This window comes from Saimiri boliviensis, chromosome 3 (assembly GCF_048565385.1).
Source record: "Saimiri boliviensis isolate mSaiBol1 chromosome 3, mSaiBol1.pri, whole genome shotgun sequence".
In the NCBI taxonomy this organism is placed as follows: Eukaryota; Metazoa; Chordata; class Mammalia; order Primates; family Cebidae; genus Saimiri; species Saimiri boliviensis.
This window is the reverse complement of record NC_133451.1, coordinates 106,548,676-106,568,902: the sequence shown is the minus strand read 5'-3', so window position 1 is coordinate 106,568,902 and position 20,227 is coordinate 106,548,676. Positions and strand designations below refer to the sequence as shown.

The 20,227-nt window shown below is 35.6% G+C and overlaps 1 long non-coding RNA gene across 1 annotated transcript; it reads right to left on the bottom strand.

Moving 5' to 3' along the window:
• Positions 1–6,117: 6,117 nt before the first annotated feature.
• LOC141583915 (uncharacterized) lies at positions 6,118–19,310 on the bottom strand. The gene is made up of 4 exons (XR_012516749.1): positions 19,239–19,310; positions 14,155–14,270; positions 6,833–6,908; positions 6,118–6,270 (listed from the first exon to the last, which is right to left on the bottom strand). It is a non-coding gene; the product is annotated as an uncharacterized LOC141583915 (long non-coding RNA).
• Positions 19,311–20,227: the final 917 nt, after the last annotated feature.

Below are 20,227 nucleotides of genomic sequence, written 5' to 3'. Positions count from 1 at the left end.
TGTTGTGACCACCTCTCTTCTTTCCCTGATCACACCCTGTGTTCCATTTGCTCTCCACACACTTATCAGTTGTTTGCAATCTAACAGATCTGGGAAGCAACATTTGCTCCAAATATTGGCCTGTAGATAAATAGTATGTTTTCATATATATGTAAAACATATATAAACATATAATAGTATGTTTTCATACATATATATATGTATATATATCTACACTAAATGTATGAAGGTACTGTTATAATATTGGTCTGTAGATAAATTGTTTTATAGTAGATAAACAATATAATATTCTTATAATATTGGTCTGTAGATAAATATATATCTACACTAAATATATGAAGATATTGTTATATATATCTACAATAAATGTATGAAGATATTGTTATATAAATACTGGTTCATTTAAAATGACTTTGGATTCACAATAGAAAATTGTCATAGTTTGTTTATTTTTTAAGCAATTGATTCTACTTTGTATACTTCATAAGCATCTGAAACATAATATTACTACTATTTCTAGACTGAGTCACCACAACAATAATATGATTCCTTAAATATAATGGGAAAAAGTTTAAAGTAATATTTGGAAGCATGTAATCAAGACAAAAAAAGATGATTTACTACTTATAATGGCTGTGTTAGTCTCAGATATAAATATATTTGATTTTGTATTTTAGTCTCATTTTGATGAAAGTCTCAATAAGTATCATATGGCTGTGAGTATGAACTCACACTAAACTAATCAACCTAGCTTGACTTTTATCCAAAATACTGTTGGGGGAAAAAAAAGAAGCATTTAATTACCTTAATACACTTTTCCATGTTCTTCAACGTCATGACAATTGTTCATAATACAAGCAGAACCGTTCTTTGAATCCAAATAATTCTACAAGCCATATCAGAAAATTTGCATCAAAGGCTGGAATTTTGCCAACTATAGAGTGATTTTTGTAAACTACATCTTAAATATAAATCAATATGCAACTTAATAAAATGTAATAAAACATTCCAATAATCAGGATTTGGTTTGGTGATATTTCAGTGAGTTCCAAAAGTAAATCCAAATTTCTGTATTTGAGAAAAAAAAACATAAGGGATAGCATATGTTATGCTGGGTATGAAGATACAACCATTCAAAAGGCTAGAATCAAGAATGTTGAGACCGTTAAGGAAGGCAGGAAATATGGTTGCAAGGAAGATGTGGGGTTTGGTAAATTTACCCTCACTGCTTAGCCCAGGAAAAGAAGTTCTAAGATGTCATGGAGACGTTATGAAGAATTGCATTTGAAAGTACCTGAGTAGGCTTGGCACAGTGGCTCACACCTGTAATCCCTGCACTTTGGAAGGCTGATGTGGGTGGATTGCCTGAGGTCAGGAGTTCGAGATCAGCCTGGCCAAAATGAAACCCTGTCTCTGTTAAATATACAAAATTAGCCAGGCATGGTGGCAAGCACCTGTAATCCCAGCTTAATCCCAGCTACTCAGGAGGCTGAGGCAGGAGAATCACCTGAATCCAGGAGGCGAAGTTTGCAGTGAGCCAAGATTGTGCCATTGTACTCTAGCCTGGGTGACAGAGCAAGACTCCATCTCAAAAAAAATAAAATAATAAAAAAATTAAAGTACCTGATCAAAGAGAAGAATTAGGTCAGGTCAAAATACCATTTTACCTTCAAAGGATGCAAGCAATGGTGGTACAGTGAGGAAAGCAGTTGTTGTCAATTCAGTGAGGAAGCTGCTCAGCTGAAAAAAATAAAATAAAAATAAAAATAAAAATAAAAGTCTGAAGTTAGAGAAGGAAAGATTATCAATAACTGAAATAGACAGAAGAAGATATTTATTAAGGAATAAATATTTAATTAGAAAGAACGATTTTCTTTCAAAAAGTGGAAATGAACTTTGATACATCAAAGGAAGAAGAAAAATATTACTTGGAATTGAGAAGGCTAGATTTTACCATTTCTAAACCTTGATTCAATTGTTGTCTAACTTGTCAGTGATCTCTGTGCAATCCTCACTATCTGTGGTAAAATAGACTGACCTGCATTACAGATGTTTAACAAAAGGTTTATGAACGGGATAACATGTTTTTAAAGAGTCACACAGAAATTCAGGAAACCATTAAGAAGCCCACAGGCCCAGTGCAGTGGCTCATGCCTGTAATCCCAGCACACTGAGAGGCCAAAATGGGCACATCACCTGAGGTCAGGAGTTTGAGACCAGTCTTGGCAACATGGTGAAACTCCATCTCTACTGAAAATACAAAACAAATTAACCGGGCGTGGTGGCAGGCAGGCCCCAGTAATCCCAGCTACTCCAGAGACTGAGGCAGAAGAATCCCTTGAGCTTGGGAGGCAGAGGCTGCAGTGAGCCAAGATCACACCACTGCACTCCAGCCTGGGTGACAGAGCAAGATTCTGTCTCAAAAAAAAGAAAAAAAAAAAAAAAAGAAAAGGCTTCCTCCTCACCCACCCCCTCACCATATTCACTTAGGTTGTGGAAAGGTAGAAAGTAAGTTAAATAGCAGAGTGTATGTTGCCGCATAGAGTGGAAAACCAAGGAAAAGCAAATGAATTAATTATATAGAAAGAGTTAATTACAGGAGACAATGTAACAGAAAACCACCGTAACTGTTTAATAAGGAACATGATAATGTGAAAAAGATAACTTCGGTGGCAGTGTTAAGTATGGGCACATTAGTAATGAGGAATACATAAAGTAATTAATTGAAGTTACCAAATATATAAGGGGGTCTATAACTTAACATAATAAAAACAATTAACAATAACAAGAAAAATAATGAAATTATACAGTTAAATGAAGATAAAAGAGTATGCTGAAAAGAACTGATACCTTAGAAAATACAGATAAAACTAGAATCAGGCATAGTGTTAGTGTTTAACTAGCTCACCAAAGTCCAATGTAAAGAAATCTAAGATGTATTTTGTAATGCTAAAAGATACTTTTAAGTCAATCAAAAATGTGTTCTATTTATACAGTATTTTTTTTTTTTCTGGTGATAGAGCCTCACTGTCTAAAAAAGGCTGGAGTGCAGTGGCACTATCTTGGCTCACTGCAAACTCCGCCTCCCGAGTTCAAGCAGTTCTCCTGCCTCAGCCTCCCAAGGAGCTGGGATTACAGGCATGTACCACCACACCTGGCTAATTTTGTATTTTTTTTTTAGTAGAAATGGGGTTTCTCCATGTTGGTCAGGCTGGTCTCAAACTCCAACCTCAGGTGATCCACCCACCTCGGCTTCCCAAAGTGCTGGGATTACAGGCATGAGCCACCATGCCCAGCTATATAGTATTTATAATATTCCACAATTTGGAGACTTTTCTCACAGTTTATAAAGGTTAAAGTACGAATAATTTTGAAAATATCAAAACTAATCACTCAACTTTCGGATTATTATTATTATTATTATTATTATTTTTAGAGACAGAGTCTTGTTCTGTCACCACGCTGGAGTGCAGTGGCACAATCTCGGCTCACTGCAACCTCTGCCTCCCAGGTTCATGAGATTCTCTTGCCTCAGCCTCCAGAGTAGGTGGGATTACAGGCATGTGCCACCACACCCAGCTAATTTTTGTATTTTTAGTAGAGACGGGGTTTCACCATGTTGGCCAGGATGGTCTTGATCTCTTAACCTCATGATCTGCCCACCTCTGCCTCCCAAAATGCTGCGATTACAGGCGTGAGCCATTGGGTCCAGCCCAGAGTGATCTTTTAAACCTGCATGGTACTCCTCTGTTTAAACTCTTTGAATAGCCCTATCACTCGCAGGGTGAAGACCAATTGTCTTCAAGGAGCATGTAAGACAAGGGTCTACCCACTTATCTTCCTTTACATTCCTCACATGAACCAATAGTTTTATATATGTCAAACCGTAACTACTTGCAGGTCTTTAAATGTTTAATCTTAAGTACACTCCCTGCTTTTGTATGTCTTTTCTCTCCAATCTCACTTATTCACCTGAAGATCACCTATTTACTGTAAATCAGAAGAAGGGTTTTAGTCTCTCTAAAAATTTCTGATACTGGAGGCATAATTTAGTAGCCTTTACTTAGTAGGTTCATGGTTTTATTATAGTGATTTGTTTACAGTTTGTAGTATTCATGCAAATTAAAGAAATTTTGAGAGTCCTAAATAAATGAAGAGATATACCTAATTCATGGGTCAGAGGCTCAATATTGTAAGAGATCAATTGTCCCAACATTGCTGTATAGATTTAAGGTAATCTCAATAAAAACCCTGGTGGAAAATGTTGTAGAAATTAACAAGCTGTTTGTAAAATTTGTATGAAAATCTGAAGGACTTAGATAAGGCAAAGCAACTCTGAAAAAGGAGAACAAAGTTAGAAGGTAAAAACCATTGGATTTCAAATCATGCAAACTTGTAATAACTAATACAGTGTACAATGGACTTAAGTATAGATAAAGTTGTTAATGATACATAAGAGAATCCAGTAATGGAGCCGTACCTACACAGACCACTGAATTTGACAAAGATTCAGAGGCATTTATTTTGGTGGACAAATGATAGCCTTTTCGGAAAACGGTGCTGGAATAGTTGTACAACCATATTAAAACAAAAAACACTACAATCCATATCTTTTACCATATTTTAAAAATTAATTCAAAATTGACCCTAGGCCTAAATATAAAACTTATTATAAAACTTCAAGAGAAAAACATTGGAGAAAATCTTAGTGACTTTGGGGTAGCCAAATTTCTCCTAGTCAAAATTACACTCCATCAAAGAACAAATTGATAAATTATCTTTATCAAAATTACATACTTCTTAATAGTCACTGTTTAAGAACAGGAAAAGCCACAGACTGCAATAAAGCATTTGCAAAACATGCATCTTATAAAGATTTGCATGCAGAATATATATAGAACACTCCTAACTCAATCGTAAGAAAGCAAACAACCCAAATAAAACTAAAATTGGACAAAAAATTTGACCAGAAGCTTTATTAAAGATGTATGGCTGGTGTAGGGAAGATAAAGTGGTTATGATTTTGTTACTGAACACAGGTTCTTAGACATGTAAGCAGTAGAAATTGACACAAAACTAAAAAAAAAAAATTTCAGACAAGATTTTATTAAGGGCTTATGCTTGAGCACAACAGAAATAACACAGGAATGGGAGTTCTCTGTCTGTCTCCCCAAGAGGAGCCACCGAAGATTTTCTATTTCGGGAAGGAAAGAGGAAAGATATGGAAGCATGATTAGTGAGGAGTTTCCGTGGCAGATAGCACAGTCTAGAAACGTACTTCTTCATACAACACCTGATCAAGAAATGGTGGATAAGCCCCTCCTTTGGAGGGGATTTTAGTATTACAATGAGGCAGGGAGTCAGTGTTGATCATTCTCCTGATTTGTGTACATGTAGGTGAGAGGGTAAACTCCCTTGAGTAAGATTTGTGGTGGAATGCTGCTCGTCTTCGTTTCTTCACATGGTCTGCAAGGTCTGGTCAGCAGCTATGGTGCCAGTGAGCATGGTGCTGCAAGGTCTGGTGGGTGGCACGTGGATTTGTCCATTAATTGCTGTAAAGAAAGACCTGATAACTGTGTAATTTATAAAGAAAAGATGTTTAATTGAATCTGCAGGCTGTATTATCGTGGTGCCAACATGACTCATCTTCTGATCTTCTGGGGAGGACTCAGGGAGTTTTTTTTTTTTTTTTTTTTTTTTTTTTTTTTTGACAGTCTTACTCTTGCCCAGGCTGGAGTGCAGTGACCGCAATCTTGGCTCACTGCAACCTCCACCTCCCAGGTTCAAGCAATTGTCCTGCCTCAGCCTCCGGAGTCACTAGGATTACAGGCATGTGACACCATGACCAGCTATTTGTTTTGTTGTTTGTTTGTTTGTTTTTGTATTTTTAGTAGAGAAGGAGTTTCACCATATTGGCCAGGCTGGTCTGGAACCCCTGACCTCCTGATCCACCTGCCTCTGCCTTCCAAAGTGCAGGGATTACAGGCTTGAGTGACCACGCCCAGCCAGGGAGCTTTTATTTATGGTGGAAGATGAAGCAGTATCAGGCACTTCACAGGGAAAGAGCAGAAGCAAGAGAGTGAGAGGGGAGGTGCTACACACTTTTAAATAACCAGAACTCACTCACTGTCTCAAGGACAACACCACGAGGGATTGTGCTAAACCATGGAGAATTCTGCCCCCAAGGCCCAATCACCTTCCACCTGGCCCCACTTCCAACACTGGGGATCACAATTCAATATGAGATTTGGGCGGGAACACACATTCAGCCTGTATGAGGAAATAAGGAAAAAAAAGCATCAGTCGGGGTGGGGGTCTAGTCTCAAACCTGTTCTCTCTCAATTCTCAGGTGTATACATATGTCAAAATATCAGCTTGTACACTTTAAATATGGGCAGTGTACTGGATGTCAATTATGCTTCAATAAAGTCATTAAAAGAAATAGCACCCAAAGAAAGCTCTCCAGATTATTTTTTAAACATAGGAGAGAGAGAAAAGTCATAATAAAATAATACTACTTTTATATTCCTGTGGGTGATATATAGGCAAATACAGATTAAAAATAAGAATGATCATTCTACCAGGCAAGAGATTTCTCTCCCTTTTCTTTTTATTTCAAAATTTCTTTGTCTGTCCTTTTCAAATGTATATAAATCTTTACAATGGCAAAATAAACCTCTGCCAGTTTCACAACTTAGGAATGTTTCCTCAAGTCCCTGTAAGCCTTTTAAAAAAGATTGTTTGCCAGTTTATTATAAAGGATATTACAAAGGATACATGTACATAGGGCAAGGTATGGGGGAAGGGTGATCAACCCTCCTGGAACCTTCACCTGTTTAGCCATCCAGAAGCTTTTGAATCCTGTTCTCTTGGGCCTTTTAGGAAGACTTCATTGGATAGGCATCTTTCTGAAAGGCAAACATAAAGAGAGATAGTGACCCTATCTTCCAGTTAGTGTGGGAAGAAAAGAGCTTAACATCTGAGGGCATCTTGTTCCAATTTGCAATGACAAGTTTGTTACTCCACCTGATACAGCCACAGGGAGTCTCCCCAATTATCATGATAAAATTAAGATAAACTAATGTGACAAAAGATGTTGCCAAGTCCTCTTACTTCAGGACGAATGATTGTCTGTCTTGAGTGCATGTATGTAATAAGTCTATCTGCTTGGAGCTATAAGTTGTGAAATTCCTTTCTTTTTCTTTTCTTTCTTTTTTTCTTTTTTTTTTTTTTTTTTTTGAGACGGAGTTTTGCTCTTGTTACCCAGGCTGGAGTGCAATGGCGTGATCTCAGCTTACTGCAACCTCCACCTCCTGGGTTCAGGCAATTCCCCTGCCTCAGCCTCCTGAGAAGCTGGGATTACAGGCACGCGCCACCATGCCCAGCTAATTTTTTGTATTTTTAGTGGAGACGGGGTTTCACCATGTTGACCAGGATGGTCTCGATCTTTTGACCTCGTGATCCACCCGCTTCGGCCTCCCAAAGTGCTGGGATTACAGGTGTGAGTCACTGAGCCCGGCCCTTTCTGTCTTTTCAATGTGATGCATAGCACATCCTCGTTTAATGCTTTTTAAATAATAAAACTGGTTTATTTCTCTACTATCTTTGTTGAGAAGTGTTCTGGGTTAGGGAAAGATTTTGTTTCTAGTTATATTTCCCTAACTGTGGATGCATTCATGCTTTTAAGTTTAAATTTTGTTGTTGTTGTCATTGTTGTTATTCTTTTGAGAGAGGGTCTTGCTCTGTCACCCACGCTGGAGTGCAGTGGCCCTATCTCAGCTCACTGCAGCCTGGACCTCCTGGGCTCAAATGATCCTCCCACCTCAACCTCCTGAGTAGCTGACACCACAGGTGTGTGCCTCTTTACCCAGCTAAAATTTTTTATTTTTGTGGCAACAGGGTTTCACCATGTTAGCGAGGCTGGTCTCGAACTCCTGAGCTTAAGCCATCCACCTGCCTCAGCCTCCAAAAGTGCTGGGATTACAAGTGTGAGCCACAACACCCAGCATTAAATTTAAACTTTTAAGTTTAACGTTTAATGGAAATAAAAGCAAATCTAGTCATTTGAGGCTTTGTTTTTCCAAAGTCAAATTATAAAAAAAGCATTGTATCATTTTCCCATAGAGCACAATTGCCAAAGAATCAGGGCTGTTTAAAAAGGATGGTGATAACCTGGAAAATGTGCAAACATATCCCCTTCACCAGTTAGTTGAATTTCTTTTTAATCACTAGATTCATAGAACACTGATATCTCATTTCAACAGATTCCTCACCAAAGTTTATTCTTGATATATAAATATTAGTATTTAGTAAAAAGAAAATACTGTAGAGAAGTTCAGTTTATTTTTAGTGCATTTAATCTTTCAACTTCATTTTCAACAGAATAAATCCAATTCTGTATTGAACCAGGTATTTTGAATAATTATTATTAGAATGATTACTGTTAATGTTATACTTAGAAAATTTTATTGATTTTATATAAACTCAAGTCTCAAAAATGTGTCTAATGTATCTGATTTCAGTTCCAATTAAATTGTGCCTGAAAGTGAAAACATTGAGAAATTAATAAATTCAGATAATCTAAGTGTGAAAGGAAACGAATGTTTTAACACAAACAAAACCTCTCCTAAGTAAATTTCAATTTATTTTTAAAGCAATTGCAAAAATGAAGTGGAAGTCCATTCTTTATTGATTGATACATACAGATGCTCTTTCACTTGTCTTCTTATAAACCCATCATTAAGTTGAAAATATAAGTCAAAAATGCATTTAATACAAATAACCTATGGAACCCATAACAGCCTAGTTTACCTTAAACATGGTCAGAACACTTAAATTAGCCTATAGCGAATTGATTGAACACAAACCTATTTTGTAAGAAAGTGTTGAATATCTCATGTATATGAGATGGAACACAAACCTATTTTGTAACAAAGTGTTGAATATCTCAATGTATTGTATATAGTACACTGTGGAGTACAGTAGTGATTTTTCCCTTATTATCATGTGGCTGACTGGGAGTTATGGCTCCCTGATGCCCAGCATGTAGAGAGTATCACACCTCATATCCTTATCCCAGGAAAAGATCAGCATTCAAAATTCAAAGTATGGTTTCTACTGAATGTATATCACTTTTGAATCACCATAAAGTCAAGCCATCGTAAATACGGAACATTTATATGTGCTCGCAAAATAATTTTTTTCCAGGGACAATGATCATCCACCAGTTTTCTTGAGGTGATGTGTATCAAGTTTCTAGCTGGTTAAATTTCCTCCTAAGATTAGAGCAAGTTTGGAAACATATTCTATGACGTAGAATCCGTACTAGCAGCCCTTTATAGATAAATATTGTAATTAATATCTATGCCAAAACAATCAGTTGAAAGAAGAAATATTCAGTTAAAAAGTACAAAATATATATAGCTCCTCAAATTTGAAGACATTTTAAGTTCCTTAACTTTTGAGAGTCTATGACTTTTACTAACAAAAGGACAAAAGATTAAAAGCACAGAAAAAAATAAAATTATTTTCCATGGTGAAAGCTTTTGGCACAGTTATATTTATTTAATCATGAACGACCAATGACTACCCTATTCTCTACCTTTTATTTTATTTTATTTTTTATTTTAAACTTTTAAGTTCAGGGGTATATGTGCATGTTCACTATTTGGTAAATTTTTTATCATGGTGGTCTAGTGTACAAATTATTTTGTCACCCAGGTAATAAGCATGGTACCCGATAGGTAGTTCTCTAGGCTTTACCCTCCTCCTACCCTCCACCCTCAAGTGGGCCCCCATGTCTGTTGCTCCCTTCTTCGTGTCCATGTGTACTCAGTGCTTAGCTTCCACTTACAAGTAAGAATATGAGGTATTTGGTTTTCTGTTCCTTCATTAGTTTGCTTAGAATAATGGCCTCCGGCTCCATCCACGTTGTTGCAAAGGACATGATCTTATTCTTTTTTATGATTACATATTCTATGGGGTATGTACCACATATTTTATCCAGTCTACACTTGATAGGCATTAAGGTTGATAGCATGTCTTTGATATTGTGAATAGTGCTGCAATAAACATATGTGTGCATGTGTCTTTGTGGTAAAACAACTTATATTTCGTTGGATATATACCCAATAATGAGATTGTTAGCTCAAATGGTACTTCCATTTTAAGTTCTTTTAGAAACTACCCGGCCGGGCGCGGTGGCTCAAGCCTGTAATCTCAGCACTTTGGGAGGCCGAGGCTGGTGGATCACGAGGTCGAGAGATCGAGACCATCCTGGTCAACATGGTGAAACCCCGTCTCTACTAAAAATACAAAAAAACTAGCTGGGCGTGGTGGCACGTGCCTGTAATCCCAGTTACTCAGGAGGCTGAGGCAGGAGAATTGCCTGAACCCAGGAGGCGGAGGTTGCGGTGAGCCGAGATCGTGCTATTGCACTCCAGCCTGGGGGTAACAAGAGCGAAACTCCGTCTCAAAAAAAAAAAAAAAAAAAAGAAAAGAAAAGAAAAAGAAACTACCCAACTGTTTTTCATAGTAGCTGACCTAGTTTACATTTCTACTAGTAGTGTATAAACATTCTCTTTTCTCCACAACCTCACCAGCGTCTGTTATTTTTAGACTTTTTTTAATAATGGCCATTCTGATTGGTGGGAGATAGTATCTCATTGCAGTTCTGATTTGCATTTATCTAACGATAGTGATGTTCAGCATTTTCTCATATACTTGTTGGCTGCATGAATGTCTTCTTTTGAAAGTATCTGTTCATGTCCTTTGCCCACTTTTTAATGGGGTTGTTTAATTTTTGCTTATAAATTTAAGTTCCTTATAGACTCTGGATATTAGACCTTTGTCACATGCATAGTTTGAAAATATTTTCTTCCATTCTGTAGATTGCCTGTTTACTTTTTTGATAGTTTATTTTGTTGTGCAGAAGCTCTTTAGTTCAGTTAGGTCCCATTTGTCAATTTTTGTTTTTGTTGCAATTGCTTTTGGCATCTTTGTTATGAAATCTTTGCCAAGTCCTGTGTCCAGAATAGTATTTCCCAGATGAGCTTCCAAGGTTCTTGATGTCAGTCTTTGGTTTTAGGTTTTAATCTATCTTAATTTTTGTATATGGTGTAAGGAAGGGGTCCAGTTTCAATCTTTTGCCTATGGGCAGCCAGTTATCCCAGCACCATTTATTGAATAGAGAATCCTGGCCCCATTGCTTGTTTTTTGTGGATTTTGTTAAAAATCAGATGGTTTTAGCTATATGGCATTATTTCAGGGCTCTCTATTGTGTTCCATTGGTCTATCTGTCTGTTTCTGTACTGCATGATGTTTTTATTATTACAGCCTTGTAGAACAGTTTGAAGTCAGATAACGTGATGCCTCCAGTTTTTACTTAGAATTGTCTTAGCTATCTTAGCTCTTTTTTTGGTTCCACCTGAATTTTAAAATAGTTTTTTCTAATTTCATGAAGAATATCATTGGTAGTTTTATAGGAATAGCACTGAAGCAGTGCTATTTTGGGCAATATAGACATTTTGATAATATTGGTTTTTCCTGTCTATGAGCTGGGAATGTCTTCCCATTTGTTTGTGTCATCACTGACTTAACTGAACAATGTTTTATACTCATTGTAAAGGTCTTTCACCTCCTTGGTTAGCTGTGTTCCTAGATGTTTTATTCTTTTTATGGTTATTGTGAATGAGATTGCATTCTTCATTTGGCTCTCATCTTGATATCGTTGGTACACAGATATGCTAGTGATTTTTATACATTGGTTTTGTATCCTGAAACTTTGCTGAAGTTGTATATCACATCAAGGTCTACCTTCATTTTAAATAAATTAGAATGAAAGTGAATTTTGAAAATCTATGCAATTATAATAGGATAAATGTAGGCAAAAATCACATTTGAGCCTTTCTCTTTTCTTTGGGCACTATAATGTTATGTTTCACTGAATTCAATTCTGTAAGATACACTTGTAGCTTACAAGGGTTGAGCAACAGTATAAACTATCCACATACTTGTTAATAGTTCATGCTTCCCAAGGAATCCAGATCAGAATTGATAATCTAGTTTTCATTACTTTTTATATCATTTAACTTCCACATTAGTGTTCTCTCATAGTTTTCACATGCTACTGACAACATTTTATGTGGAAAGCAGGGAATGTTCAAATAATAAAATTTCTATTCAACAAGCATATTTTCTTCTCTTTTCAGGATAAAACAAAACTATTGCTTTTAAGTGGTCCTTAAAATTTTCTTACTCAAAAGTTGTATCATTCATCAAGCCATGAAAAGACATGGAAGAACATGAAAAGCATATTATTAAGTGAAGACAGCCAGTTTGGAAAGGCTACATACCATATGATTCCAAGTTTATGACATTCTGAAAAAGGCAAAACCATGGAGGCAGTAAAAGAACATATGGTTTCAGGGTGTGGGGAAAAGAGAGAGACAGAAAATCAGCAGGTAGATCACAGATGATTTTTTGGGAGGTAAAACTTTGGATTATATCAATTCAAACTATGAATTATTTACTTCCCTAATTATTATCTGCAGTAGTAAAGCTATGAATTCTTATAATAGAGACTGAGTTTGATAGAGACTGGGTTTCACCATATTGTGTAGGCTGGTCTCAAACTCCAGCCTACACATTATTATTCATAGTTTTATTATTGAGAATGCAAACACAATAACCACAAAAAGAATAATATGTTACTATATGGATGAATATGTGACATTATACATCTGTCAAAACTTATGGAATACACAACAGAAAATGAACCTTAATGTAAACTATGGATTTTGGGTGATAATAATGTATCAGTGTTGGTTCATGGATGGTAAGAGATGTATCACTCTAGTGTAAGATGTGATGGTAGGGTAGGGAGGGACGTGGGGCAGAGAGGGGACCAGCACATAGGAACTCATTATTCTATTTGATCAGTTTTGCTATAAATTTAAAACTGCTCTAAACAAATTATCTGTTAATTGGCTGAGTGTGGTGGCTTACGCCTGTAATCCCAGCACTTTGGGACATCGGGGCAGGTGAATCACGAGGTCAGGAGATCGAGACCAGCCTATATAATATGGTGAAAGCCAATTTCTATTAAAAATACAAGATTTAGCCTGGCATGATGGTTGATACCTGTAGTTCCAGCTACTCAAGAGGCTGAGGCAGGAGAATTGCTTGAACGCAGGAGGCGGAGGTTGCAGTGAGCTGAGATCATGCCACTGCACTCCAACCTGGGCAACAAAGCAAGACTCCATCTCCAAAAAAATAAAATAAAATAAAATCACCTGTTAATTAAAAAATAAAATAAAGTCATTCCATCCTAACTTCCATCGCCAATTCTAAAGACACTTATTTAGTCATTCAGCATTTACTGGTTATGTAACCTTGAGGAAGTTGCTTAACTTCTAGGAATCTCTGTTTCCTCACCTGCAAAACGAAAAGGAAACTAATCATGACCTCACAGGAAGAATGTAATAAATATACTGAAAGCATTTTTAAAGTTCCCAGCAAGTGTTGACTGCTGCTGTTTTAATTGTCTATCCAACCATCTATCTGAGACAGACTGTTCCAGATATCTGGAATGATGGCCACAAGTGGTAACAATGAGTGGCAAGCTTATCGTTGCTTTCTTCTTTGTACTTTCTGTAAGGCTAAAATTTTTGTGAATTGTTAAAATGTTTATAAAAACACTAACTTTTATTTTAAACCTGTGTTCAAATGAACTGGAATGGAGTTGACTGAAAGGAAAGGAAAGAGAGGGGAAATAAGAAAGAAGGGAGAGAAAGAGAAGGTGGGAAGTCGAGGGAAGACATTGCAGGCTGCATGTTAGAATATGATAAAAAATAGAAGTCATGAAATGAAGCAAAAGAGCACCAGTGTACATGAGTGGACATGGACTAGAACTTCGAATAAGAAGTTAGAAAGTTTCAGGTCAGAGATTAATTTAGCTATTCAACAGCATTTATTTAGTACTTTTAAAATATGAATGAAAACTACATATAAGGTCTAGACTCTGTAGGCCAGCTAATACGAATACAAAATTAACTAACAACTAAAGAAAAGTATACAGTAATCCATATAGGTGTTATACATTAAAACATATGGTGGGTATAAAGAAGGAGAACCCCAACGGGGTTGCAATATTACCCAATTAGGTCAAGTCCCTGAGTTTAGAACCTGACCAGTATCTCATCTCGGTTGCACAGATGCGACTTCACTATCTCTTGTAATCTTCACAACATGATTGGCATGAATAAGGTTTCCTGTGAGAATAGAACAGAGTAAAATGTATCAGGAAGCAGATCCTTTTCTTTAGAGTCTTCCATTCATCTCCAGTTCACTGCTAGGATTTTTTTTTAATTTTTTAATTGTTATGGGTACATAATAGATGTGTATGTCGCTGCTAGGAATTTGATGCCTATCTTAAAAGAAGACTGGTTTGAACAAACATACAGATTATGTATCTTCCTTGAGTTTTCATCTTCAGTCTAGCTTAGTGGTTTCTGTATGTTATGATATGTATACTATAGGTTGAGTATCTTTATCCAGAATGCCTGGGACCATGTTTCAGATTTTGGATATTTTTAAATTTTTAAATATTTGTTTATACATAATGAAATATCTTGGGAATGAGACTGAAGTCTAAACATGAAATTCATTTAGTTTTATATACATTTTATACACATAGCCTGAAGGTAATCATATACAATATTTTCATACTTTTTTAATAAAACAAAGCTTGTGTACACTATACCATCAGAAAGCAAAGGTGTCCCTATCTTAGCCACCTATGTGAACAATCTGTAGCATCAGGTCAGCACTCAAGTTTCATGTTTTAGAGCATTTCTAATTTGGGGTTTGTATTACTATTTGGAGGTTTTATACATGTTTATATCATGTTTGGCATAGTTCATGGACTATTTAAAATATTCTCAATAATTTTCAGTATGTGGTATTTTGCCCCACAGTCTAATTGCAGAACATACCACCTGAGATGTGAATAACTGTACTTACCAATTCAGTGGGACCAATCAATAAGGAATTCCTCTAGTGACTTAAGCCCAGTGTCTATGGCTTAGAACTATTAGACACCTCTTAAGGTTCACCAGGAGCAGCAGATCTAAGCAAAATTCCCACGCCAGCCTTGGTATGAAGTAAGTTAGGTCTGAGATTCAGATTTCTGTGTTAAGCAGGCTCTGAAATCACCTATATAGCAATAATTATATCACTCGATGTTAGCAATTGAATGACTGTTAACAGCAGTAAGTTGTAAAGATTTGGTTAAGTGGAGGTTTACTAAAACAATGAATGTTCTGTGACTCAGTTCTCATATTTGCAAAATAAAGAACATACCATCTTCTTTATATTCTGACAGTAGAGAAGTTCAGTAGTATATATGAACCTTCTCTTTAATGGCATTCTTAGCTTTATTCCATGGAAATGTGGGTTTCAATCCGCCTACATTTCCACGTTTGTTGTAATAACTAAGAAAATACAAAGAAAGAAGTTACAAAATTGTTAAACAAATAGGTGGAAATAGCTCAAAAGTATTATAAGAGGAGTTGTGAAGAGAAATTGTATTGAGAAAATTATAATCAGGAAATAATGGCAGTCAATCACATCAGTGATAATTAGTCCTTGTTTCTGAAAGCGGTGGATGACTCTAAAAGGCACAGAAGGAAATCTTCATGGTCATGAAAGGTTTGGTAAAAAGGAACAATGGCTACAAGCTCAAGCAATTATAATTCGCTCCCTACACAAACAGAGAAAATCAGCCACATTGGCCAAAGGAACATCTGGCACACATAGAGGTGGGCTAATTTAACTCTCTTTCAACCTGAGGTCAGCAGAGGCAGCAATTACTTGGCTTAACTTACAGTAACAAAAGCAGACAAATGAAAAGAAAGCATGAATGACCTGGCAGTACAGGTGAGGTTGATAGGAGCAGTTGTTGAGGGGTGTATAAAACTGAGTAAGCTCTTTTGCACAATCATATTTTCTCTCGCTTCAGTCTGTTTCAAATGTGGTTCTGCCTAAAGGAAACAAGAATCTTCTAGAACTCTGATTCTTTTGTGACATTTATTACACAAGTTAATACAGTTTAATAAGCTTTCAATGTATGCTTGAGATAAACACAAAGGAAGCTATTTAAGTCTATTCAACATTTATTAAATGTTTGTTTGCTTTTATCACATTTTGACATAAAGCAGCTTCCTTTTCTGAGTCCAAAGATTTTGAAGTGCTTCAAACTATGACTTTTCTGGAAATAATGTCCAAAATGCTAAATGCAAAGCAAACAGTATAATTAATGTGCTTCATTGCAGACCAAAACCAGTGCAATGCCAAACAAGAAAATTATGTATGATACACAACACATCTAAAGGTCATGTGTCATCTTCAGAAAGCTATGATAAAATGCCTGACAACTTATTATTTGGAGGAAACATGATATTTCCCTCACATAACTCCGAAACCCTGACATATTTCTCTTTGCTATTTCCATGTGATTTGGACATGTTTATTTCTCCTTAAACAGGTCATCTACATCCATAGATATTATGCTTCAGATAAAAATTATATACTAATATTTGCCTTTTAAAAAAGTGTTGTAAAAGAGCTGGTATAGTAATTTTGATGACTTTGCATCACGACTTTTATACTATAATGTTTAATATAGAATAAAGATGTTCTGAGAAAAAATATCTGTAACTGATTTGTGAGTATTCACTATATAAAATGAAAAAGCCCTAATGTGAGTCTAAACCTTGACAGTGCATTTATATTTATAAATATATATTTAAAATATATATTATACATTATAAGATAATTTGTAACATGTTATATGAAATATACATTATATATGTGTTATATGTAATACATGTAAGGGATATATGTATTATATTATGTGTAATTGTATATGTAAACATTTGTTATATTAAATATTAACATTATAAAATATTATTTTTAATGATATTTTAATCATTGCTGCCTTTTCTCTCTGTAGTACCTACCACATGCCCATTCTTGTTACATTTTTGAGAAATAATTATATTTGTAAAATGTAAAAGGCTTTATGGTGTTTTCTTAATTCTGTGTTTAATTTAAAACTCAACTCATAAGATGATGTCAAGGGGAGTATAAAATATACTGTTTCCAATAGAAAATATCTTTCTGTTATGGTACCTATTAAAGGTTTTTCCAACTTCAGTTACAACATGGTAGGCAAACTCTACATGAGTAAGAATGTGAGATAAAAAAATAAACAAAACTATTAGTTCTAAATGTATAGAGCAATACCTTGTCTGTCTCCGTTTTGATACCTTCTATTCAAACTTAGCTGTTATCATAGCACTATGTGTTATTTTTATTACTAAGTTTATAATAATAAGCTGGTTTTGAATGTGAAAATATGCGGTAATCTTATATTGTAATATATAGAGAGAGAAAAATTAGGAATTATTATTTCATTTTACATTTCTTATTTCCAATGTCTTGAATATGTTTGGAACTACTATAAAAGTATAACTCAAGCTGTCATCATATAGTGATTAAAGGTGCATTTAAAGCTCTCTCCCTGAGCAGAGAGGCTAAACTAGAATAAATGAGGAAATCCTCCTTTTAAAGAGTATTTATGTAACTCCAAACATAGAGTGGACCTCTCTTCTTTTTTATTAAATAAACAATCTTCCTGGGAAAGCCACATGTCTTAGAGATTGCAGAAACAGAACCTTGTCTCTGTGGAGCTCTGAAGACAACAGGAAAAGAAAACAAATGAGAAGTAAGCATTAACTTCTGGCAGGAAAATTATGCATCCGGATTTAAAACGGCATGAAGGACAAAGAAAGATCACAAGAAGATAGTAACAGAGAACTATTTTAGCTGAGAACAATGGATTAGTTTACATTTTAAACAATCTCCACAGAAAGGACCCAACATTCCAAATACCAAACACATTTTGCTTAAAGGAGATTAACTTAAAAAAAAAAAAAAAAAAAGTCAAACAGATACACTTCCAAAGGGTAGATAACATTAAACTTTCATTACTGTCATCATATAAAAAATTGATAAATTGGCTAATTCAAATAATTATTCATTGAATAAGTCTTAATGTGCATATTATAGGCAATGTAACATTTATAAATTTATTTTCTCTAGCATTTTAGAGGAGTACACATACATGTACTATTCTAATATCTTACATTAGATCTATTCCTCAATATATGTTCCATCCCTTTGATATATACTGAATATCAGAAATGAGTGACATTCAAAATATGTAACTATTGGTATGGCATGAACATTAAGAAATCAGAACACCAACCATAAACATATATAAACCTACCTGTGTGAAGTGAATCATTTTCAAAATCAAAGGAAAAAAGAATTCCTATAAGCTGGTTAAGATAGATTAGTTTTTCAATGAAAAATTAGAGATCCAGAATTACCCTTGGGTTGTGATATTGTATACACTACCAGATTTCGCAGGGTTAGAAGTAAAATTCGAAAATTGAGTAAAAAGGAATTCCCAAAAAGTACAATACAGAGAAAGAAGTAAGATAACAAGGTACTTAAAAAAAAATACTTAAAACTTTTTTGTAACCATAATGCCATAGGAATGTTCAATTTTAAGGTACATGGACACAGAATTTTGTGTTCAACTCTGGGACAATGTTTAATTCCATATATGTACAGAGAAAAATGACAAAGATTGTAAAGAGACTTGAAACCATGTGATGAACAAACTATACATATCCATAATGAAAACAGGACTAGTTGAGCAAAATACTCTGGTTGCTTTGAAATATTTGAAGGAATCACATGAGAAAGAGAGACTGGAGTTTTTTCTCGGGATGGAGTCATCCCAGGGGATACAATTAGAACAATAGGACATTTTTTATTTAGTGAATACTTTGCTGCTGAAAGTAACAACTTCATAGCACTTCAAGTTATTCAATAAAAGAATAGGTTCCCTGGTGTTGACAGCTAAATTTAAATTACTGAAGATGCTCAAGGAAACCTGGTTAGCAATAATGAGGTTTGCCCCACCAAAGGATTCAAATACTGGATGAGGAAACTTACAAGATGATCGAATTAGGATGGTGATGGTTTATTACACTAAAATTCCTTACTGCACTAAGATGATTTGATTAAATAGAAGTAGAGTCCATTTATAGCTCAGTTTAGCTCAACTTATTCAGAGGAGTAAACTGCAAGCAGCCTTGACACTGTACCTGGTTGACTGGCCTGCCATCGACCCCTCCTAAAGCATGTCTCCTAATGAAGCCTCTTGCAATATGCAGCACTGCATCTGAGAAACCAGCAGGGCCTGTTACTTCTTTCTCCGCATTCCTGTTTAGCTTGTAGCTCCACCCACGAAACCATTTTCTGAGCATCCTGCAGTGTCTGTTTAGGTTATTGCTAAACAAGAAACAAGGACACTATAATGAAGTAACAAAAGGAGTTTCATGACAGTTTTTCCTACTCAAAAATAGGTTATTATAAGAAACTTACTTATAAATCCCTCGGAATCATCTTGACAGAATCCAGAAAAAGGACAGGATGTGATTTTAGATTTGGATCATGACGTTCTGAGGCCATTCGTTTATACAGTCTGCTTGGGGGGTCTCCAGAGGCCACATTTGTTGGTATATTGGAAGTTTCTCAGCCATTATATTAGTTTTATTCTTCCTCATTATTGAAAGCATGTATGGTATATTTCTATGCTCGTCTACATGTTTCAGAAGCCGTTCCTTTGTGCCTGGTTACCTTGGTCCCCGGGCACAGTAAAGAGGAACTTGAATTGAATGCTGAAATTAGAATAGTGAGATCAGATCTGCAGTAAACATTGTAGATATAACCTACAATAAGAAAATTTCTTTGAAGTCCTCCATAGTTTTTAAGAGGGTAAAAGAGTTGTGAAACCAGAAATATGAGATTTGCTACTTTTTAAATTTTATTTTATTTTTTTGAGAAGCAGTCTCACTCTGTCACCCAGGCATAGTGTCAGAATCTCAGTTCACTGCAACTTCTATCTCCTGGGCTCAAGCAATCCTCCCACCTCAGCCTCCTGAGTAGCTGGAACTACAGGCATGCACCACTATGCCTGGCTAATTTTTTTGCATTTTTGATAGAGACAAAGTTTCACCAGGTTGGCCAGGCTGGTCTTGAACTCCTGGCCTCAAGTGATCTGCCTGCCTCAGCCTCCCAAAGTGTTGAGAAT